We start from the raw sequence: 8,353 nt of genomic DNA, 5'->3' as shown, positions 1-8,353 counted from the left end.
AAAAGGTGCATAATAAAATAGCCTAATTAGGCTTAAAACTTACTATAAAACAGCTGTCGATAGGCCTACATATTTTTACTTCATACACTTAAGTATAGAAATATACGTTCATCAATGAAAAAAATGAGAGAGCCAACATTTATTTAAAAGCTTTTGAATAACAATCAAGCATTGTACAAACATTTATCACAGAACACTTTCGGGACCAAAAAGTGTCCCCATAATAGGGGTGTCCCCTGAATAGAGACCCCTATTCAGGGGACACCATATTAAGGGGACAATTTTTTTGGTCCCGAAGGTGTCGGTTCAGGTATAATTCAGGGGACACTAACCAAAATCGCGAAATTGTCCCCTTAATAGGTGTTTTTGGCATGTTTTCATACAACGATGACATACATTTTGTATAATTTTATTTTCGTTGACATAAGAATCAGCTAAGTAGAATTAGAACTAATTTATAGCAACAATTTGCAATGCAAATACAAATCATTTATAATAGGTAATTAAAACAACAATAATTTTATAAGTTGTAGATGCGGTTTGGTACAGCGGGAACAGTATGGTTTCCCAACCTCGAGGTCGGGGTTTCAGTCCCTCGCTGTACTGTAAATTTCGCTCGTGTCTTTGAGCAAGGCACTTTATCTGCATTGCTTCTCCTTTAATAACCTGTCTTGTCGGGCTTGTAGGTAGACCGTACATGTTATGCCCTCCCACTTTCATCATACCATCACTGCATGGGTTCTTTCCACCCAACAGTATAAGTGGGGTTGCATACTCCTGCGATGTTTACCAGCAGTAACACTAAAACATGAGACCCAATGACCACGGAAAAAAGGAGCGCTTTGTATCTACATAGAAAAAGAACTGTATAAATGACACAAGTAATAAAACAATAACAAAATGTTCCCAATATTATTTCATGATGCAAAGTTAATGACCAAATATTCCTTTTAAATTACTGCGCTTTATATTTGATGAATATAGCATGAATAGAGTAACGACTTAGAATGAATGGTTCATGTTATGGTAGGTATTAGAATCGTATATAAAACTACACGAAAAACAATGGAAGCGAAATCCCCATGGTTAAGGGCTTGTATACGGTAGTTGTCTCAGGTTAAGGGTCAACATTGACAAGATTGGTTTATATGAAATAACACATTTAGTAGGCCTATACCGACGTTTATTTAAGGATTCAGAGGAGAAAATTCTGGAAACAAGGGTGTTAAAATATGAAGTTCAATTAATTTTTCTGACTTTGAGACTGCTGTAGTTGTTGTAAATAAAATGATATAAAAAATGAGTGTCCCATTAATAGGGGTTATTTGACCATTTTGGCACACTCAGAAAGTGTTCCCGTCCCCTAATAGGGGTGTCCACTTAAGGGGATGGCTGTAGTGTTAAAAACTATATTGCCCCTCGTTTCACGGAAAAGTGTCACCTTAATAGGGGTGTCCCCTGAATAGGGGTGTCCCAAAGGAGGGGTTCTAGTGTATACGATTGCTATAGCCACTGTCTAAGAAATCAAGCTTTTGTCAATGGATTTGATAATGCCAGTTGTTGTTGATTTATCTTGTATACTTCATTTGTGTGCTTTTCTTCCTGATGTTCTTGTGATTTTTGAGGTACATGTTTATTCTTTGACAAATATTGTAATATTAAATTTTCTTTTTGATGGCAATAAATAAGTTTGAATTTAAACGACATTGTTTAATAAATAATGCATAGTATATTGTACCTTGTGTATTCATAACACATGTTTAATCTAATTAGACCTGAGGTATCATTTTTATGTTTAATTTAATTAATTAAGCCTACATCATTTTTCTATGTATTTAGCAACATCCATCAACTCGTAAAAATGTAATAGGCTTATAGTCATTGTTATCCATATTGCATTACATGATTCGTGGAGGAATAAAAATACTGTACCCTGTGTATTCATAACACATGTTTGATTTAATTAGCCCTACATCTTTATATATATATTTCACAATATCCATCAACTCGTATAAATAGGACTATAGTCATTGTTATTCATATTTCCCTAGACTATATGTTCGTGTTTCTTTCATTTTAATCATGGAGAAATGAGCATATTGAACCATGTGTATTCATAACACATGTTTAATTTAATTAGACCTGCGGTATCATTTTCATGTTTAATTTAATTAAGCCTACAACATTTTTCTATGTATTTCTCAACATCCATCAACTCGTAAAAATGTAATAGGCTTAATAGTCATGTTATCCATATTGCATTAAATAATATATTCGTGGAGGAATAAAAATACTGTATTCATAACACATGTTTAATTTAATTAGACCTTCATAAATTTACATGTATCCCTCAACTCGTTGAAAAATATACTGTAATCAGTGGTGGTGCCAGTGGAGGGTGGGGGGGGGGAATACCACTCCCCCGTCTGACAGGCCTGGTCACCTGTCGTCCGACTCACGTCGTCAGATCAACAGTTTTAAAAAATAATAATAATTGCCTATCTAGATAACGTCATTTTGACTGCCAATCCATAATGTGGTTTAAAAAGCACATTGTGGACCATACTAAGCCATGAAAACTCTCCCTGCTCCCTGTAAACCCTTACAAGGGAGTCTGGGCCGTCGACCGAGGCTTCATTGACCCCTTGGCTCGGACCCCTCTGTGCTCTTTATAATACAGTTGCAATACAACGGCAAGAGCTTCATTCATTCAGGTAAGATCAACTGCAGTAAATAGATATTTGAACAAGTAAACTGGCATTATAAATATTGACTGCAAACATAATCATATCAATCTATTACATATACCCTAGGCTCCAGTCTATTCAAATAAAGCACTAGACATTATGAAGTAGCAGATATCCTTAGATACAAATTTCACAGGTTTCTTTCACAAAAAATATGTCCACTGTGCGGACACTCACAACATTTCATTTTGATTGACTGATTGAGTGTATTTACTAACCAGAGTCAAATATATACAAGTCAACAAGAATAAACATAAGCAAAAACAAAGTGTACAACAGTAAGAGTATGGTTAAATGAATATCCCAAAAAAGTAAAAATATTTCCAAAAACATGGAAAAAACAAAAATGCACTTAAATCTAATAGTAGACAATCATATAAAATTATATTTAAAGGGAGGAAAAATTGCAAAATGAAAGCCAAAAGGGAGAATTTAAAAACCGTAAAAAATCAAAATAGCACTTATATTAAAATGGTGCATATAAAATAGGGAAAAATAAGATACTATAATACAGAATGAAAAAAAAATGCACAAGGGATAATGACGTAAAATTAATAATAACATTCTTCATAGAAATTGTAAATAACAGCATTTCAGATTAAGGACCTACATCATACATGAGATATGACTTTAAAGCTTAAGTAGTGATGTCACGAGTTTACGAACTCCGATGTTACGTTGACGCAATCTCGCCACGACGTCATAATAATGACAAATTAAGTAAATCACCTTGATCTTTGTGAAATAAAAATGTTAACTACAGTTTTGTGTGCTTCCTATCTCCCTAGTCCCGTTTAATCGTAAATTAGACCTCAGTATTTCCACTCACAATAGTATAAAAGTACCGGTACTGTACATAAATTAGACTATTTTAAGTTTATCTTATTTGTTTTTCATAGTTCTAATACGTCACAAACTAATCACGAGTGGACGGCTAGAGAGCAGTGGTTCCATTTAGGTTTTTTTATTCTTTAATGTCAACATTAATTTATTTTAAAAATATGAAACTAAAATAGGGACTTGATGATGTCGACCGAAGCACACACTCATCCAGGTGCGGTGCACCTTCATAGAATAGAATAGTAGATAATAAATCATTATTTTTATGAATGTTAATTTGCACGAACTAAATATATAGGCGGGCATAATTATGATTACCAGGATAAATTGAAAAACTTTTTATGATGAGTATTTCTAGAGGACTCAGTCGGCCCACCTTCCTTAAATTTTTCAAAATTTAAAAGTGAAGAAAAAATATAATTAGGCTTATATTCAAATTTAAGACTGAAAGTTCCATTTCTGGCCAAATAGAGGTGCCATAATCATACATTTTCTTACCTCAGCTCCAACCAAGGTGGGGCTGAGGTGACAGAACATAGAAGCCAAATATATCGATAAGCAAAGAGTACCGTAAATGCTCGAATTTTTTATAGGCGCTGCTCTGGAATAAGCGCCGCACTGAAACTGCCTGAAGGAGGAAAACTGCCCCTCCCCTGACGGTTTTTACCGGGCTGACCAAGCCGTCGTACCGGGCAGGGTAATAAGAGAAAAGAAAGGGGGGAGAGGGAGGGAAAGAGAAAGAAAAGGAAAAGAACAGGAAAGGAAAAGAAAAGAAAAAGAGAAGAGAAAAATAAAGACAAGAATAAAAAGGAAGATATCATAATGACCAGACTCACAACACCCTGCAACGCCTTCTCTACTTAAAAAACTGTCATAACTCCTTTGATTTATGCTGCCCGACTGGGGGACAAGGGGAAAACATCTATCTTTGGAAAATCTTCACCACCCCTTTATAAATGCCCTTTTCATCCCCTGAAAGTGCCTAAAAACCTCAAATTTCTCGTTGCCATGGGCTAATTTCCTCTATAAATTGCACGAAATTAGAACTAAAAACACCGGGGGACAAGGGGAAAATATCAATCTTTGGAAAATCTTTCCCCACCACTTGACAAATGCATCCTCTGAAAGTGCATAAAATTCTTTGCGCGCATTAATTTCTTGTTACAGTAGGTCAATTTCCTTTATAAATTACACATTTTAGGGAGTTTTCATCCATTCCGACGAAATTAGAATTAAAAACACAACAGTATTTTGCGCGCATTTTATAGGGCTTTTTTAGGTTTATCCTTTTAAGTTATTTAAAAACATAATAGTCCCAAAATCAAGAAAGACAAATTTAAGATAGATCGTTTTAACCTAAAAGAAGGGCCCCAATGTGTATTGATGGTGAAAGAATACGTTTGTAATAAATAAAACCATGATTAAAATGCTTATATTTAGTTTCAAACACACGTGTGGGGCCTATATTATAAATAAGATAAGCCCGATGTCGTATTGTTTTCTATATGGGGAGTAGGGTGGGGTGGGTATGGTAAATTACTAACCGGGAAAATAAATACCCACTCTGACCCGAGACCCCTGTTACGCGCCTGGTGTTAGCGCCAATGTGTACCCTTGTGCGGACAGGGGATGTGCCCCCTCTGAAGCTGGAAACCTTGTTTTTGCAAAATAAATTGATGCAATTTGCTATTATAGGCCTAATCAATAAATTCCTCATCAACCGATATAACCTTAAACATTCTTGGAATTGACATAACATTACTGTACTGATGTCGTACACACCCTTCAGTGTTAAAATATGTGGCTCTCTTTGCAAGCACATCTAACATCTAAGGAAAGAAGAGCTTAGATTGGTACCAGATAAAATAATTTTGTTAAATTCATTTAAATTCAACATTAATACATTATGCTAATGTTCATCTTTGTAAGTGCATAAGACAGTGCAAATTATTTCTGTGACAGTCTTTTGAAGTGTGTAATGCTCCATTTTATCCCATACCGGTACATAGTCAAAATATTGGGGGGATGATACAATGGACCATCCCCCCCCCCTTGTCAAATATTGGGGGATATATCCCCCATCCCCCCGGGATCTACGCCTATGGTTATTATCATGATTAGTTTGGATTTTTGGTCATGTACCGTACTAAGAGAGTGTGATCACTTAATCAAAACAGTTTTTAGGCGGCTTTCAGGGGAAAGCGCAAAGAGGAAGGAAAAAACAGCATTGATCAAATATGAAACGGATTGACAGTTATTTTGAAATTGAAAGAAAAGCTGAGATTAGACAGCCCAAAAAAAGGATGCCATCATAGGACCTGCCAAAATAGTAGCGTACCAATGAATGAATGAGGCCTAGTTGTTAATTATAGACCTAATATAGTATTGTACTGTTGGTGCTTCTTGATTACAAGCCTCAGGCTAAGTTAATTAATGGCGAAATTAAATATGGTTATTTAATTATTATTATTATTATTATTATTATTATTATTATTGTTATTAATATTATTATTGTTGTTATTATTATTAATATTATTATTATTATTTAATATTAATTACTTTACAAGCCTTAAGATAAGTTCATTAATGTTGGCATGATATATTTAATTTATTATTAGGCCTATTTAATATTTTTTTAATACTCACTGTCCCATTTTAATTTCATGTTTTAAATTTTTTCAAAATTTCAGTCAATGGCATGCGAAGCGCGACTGTTGTGTGCCTATGAACCTAGGGGCCTAGTCTGGGGTGGGGGAGGGCTAGCAGGTAGGACCTAACAATAACTTAGCTTGTAACGAGGCCCCACTAGTTTAGCCTCTTTTGCTCCGCCTTTGATAGGTATGTACCTATTTACTACTGGTACTACACCCTATAGAAGGGGGTACTAGATGTTGTTGTTGTAGGTAGTATTACATTTGATTTAAACAGACATACAAGAAGCTCACAGTTATTTACAAACGTAGCCTACATCCCATAAATCGGTAAGATTTCATAGGCCTACCGTAGGTAAATATATATAAAGAACAATCGAACAGTACAGTAATGGTAATTAATACTCTAGCCTGGGTTCCAGGCCCTAATTTTGGGTTACTCACTCTTTATTGCACTTAGTGCGCGCCATACCTAATTTAATTGGCGTCCCATACTCGATTTCTTTCTTTTTTTTCGTATTTTTCCGTCTCTAAATTAACTTTTTTTTTTGGTGGCGCTGTCCAGAATGAGAAAAATAATTTTTAAAAAAACAAGAGACGGCCCGAGTATGGGCGGCCATTAGGGCCAAAATAGACAAACATTGGCGTACGAACAATCCCACTCTCACGCAGTAAGGACAAAAATAATTGTATGGCCGCCCATACCCGAGTGGAGTTTCATGCAAATGTTTCGTACGGAAAAAAAATCGCCTCCCGGAAATGGGTTAGTCCGCAACTTGGGATCCCTGACAAAATTACAATGGAATTGAGCAAAGCCATAGAGCTATTAAACAACTAGAGTGCTGACAAGATGGCGAAGCAATGCAGAGTTATGTACGTGTACCCATCCATCCATGGTACCATCCAAGATGGCCATCGTAGTTAAAATAAATTAAAATTAAGGCCAAAACGGAGAATTTAGAAACAGTAAACAATTAAAACACCACTTACATTTTAAAATGTAGGTTCATGTAAAAAGGAAAAATTAAAGAAATATATATAATACAGAATCAAAAAATGCACAAGGGATAATAACATAAAATTAATAATTCTTCATAGAAATTGTAAGATAGGGGGCGCCCTATTAGAATTTGAATAGCGTTTGCATGTCTCTTCCGAGATTATGCTCAACTTCGAGCAACTTCTCAACACATAAATCCCGCATCGGAAACATGTCATGCGCAGATACCAAAAGTTACACAAGCGAAACTCTCAGCAAAATTAGATATAGAGATGTGGGGTAGAAAAAAAGTCCTGAGAAGGTAAATAAAACCATTCATGCATTAACTCAGACATAGAGATGTGGGCTGAATCACTGTGGAACCAGTGATGGCGCCAGGATCTGCCCGACAGGGGGCAAACAGTGTATAGGCCACTGGCAGTGGTGTAGTTACAACGGGATATCCCAAAAAAGTAAAATACTTAATTCCATCGGGTGGAACCAGTGATGGCGCCAGGATCTGCCCGACAGGGGCAAACAGTGTATAGGCCACTGGGCAGTGGTGTAGTTACAACGGGATATCCCAAAAAAGTAAAATACTTAATTCCATCGGGTGGAACCAGTGATGGCGCCAGGATCTGCCCGACAGGGGGGGGGGATTAAGGCCCCGACGTGGGGGAGGTTAGGCAAGCGAGCGAGCCTCACTTGGCTGGAGAGGGGAAGCCCTAGAGGCCACAGGAGGGTCCCTGTGGCTACGGATATTTGACAAATTTTTGGTAGATTTTTATTAGTTATTTGATAGGCATCAAGCTACCGTAATGAATTCATGTATTTTTTTTAATGTCGAAATTCCAAACCGATTTAAAAAAAAATTAAAACAACGAGAAACAAAGAGTATGCAATGTAACCAACTAACTTATTTTTAAATCCGTTTTACATTTTATATTATTTATAAAAAAAAAAAAACACCGTATTACATTACAATACTACCCTCCCATCATGGCGAAATCCGGGTTTTTCATAATCCATGTGATTGTGAATTATTAACACAATTACGAAAGAGTAATGTCTTACTGTAAATTGTAAGCCCACCAATTTGTGACAATATTATACTACGATGAATTAAGAAAACACAA

This window comes from Anneissia japonica, unplaced genomic scaffold (genome assembly GCF_011630105.1).
Source record: "Anneissia japonica isolate Jap-2015-1 unplaced genomic scaffold, ASM1163010v1 scaffold287623_len557403_cov176, whole genome shotgun sequence".
In the NCBI taxonomy this organism is placed as follows: domain Eukaryota; kingdom Metazoa; phylum Echinodermata; class Crinoidea; order Comatulida; family Comatulidae; genus Anneissia; species Anneissia japonica.
The sequence above is the reverse complement of the archived record's forward strand: the minus strand, read 5'-3'. Positions refer to the sequence as shown.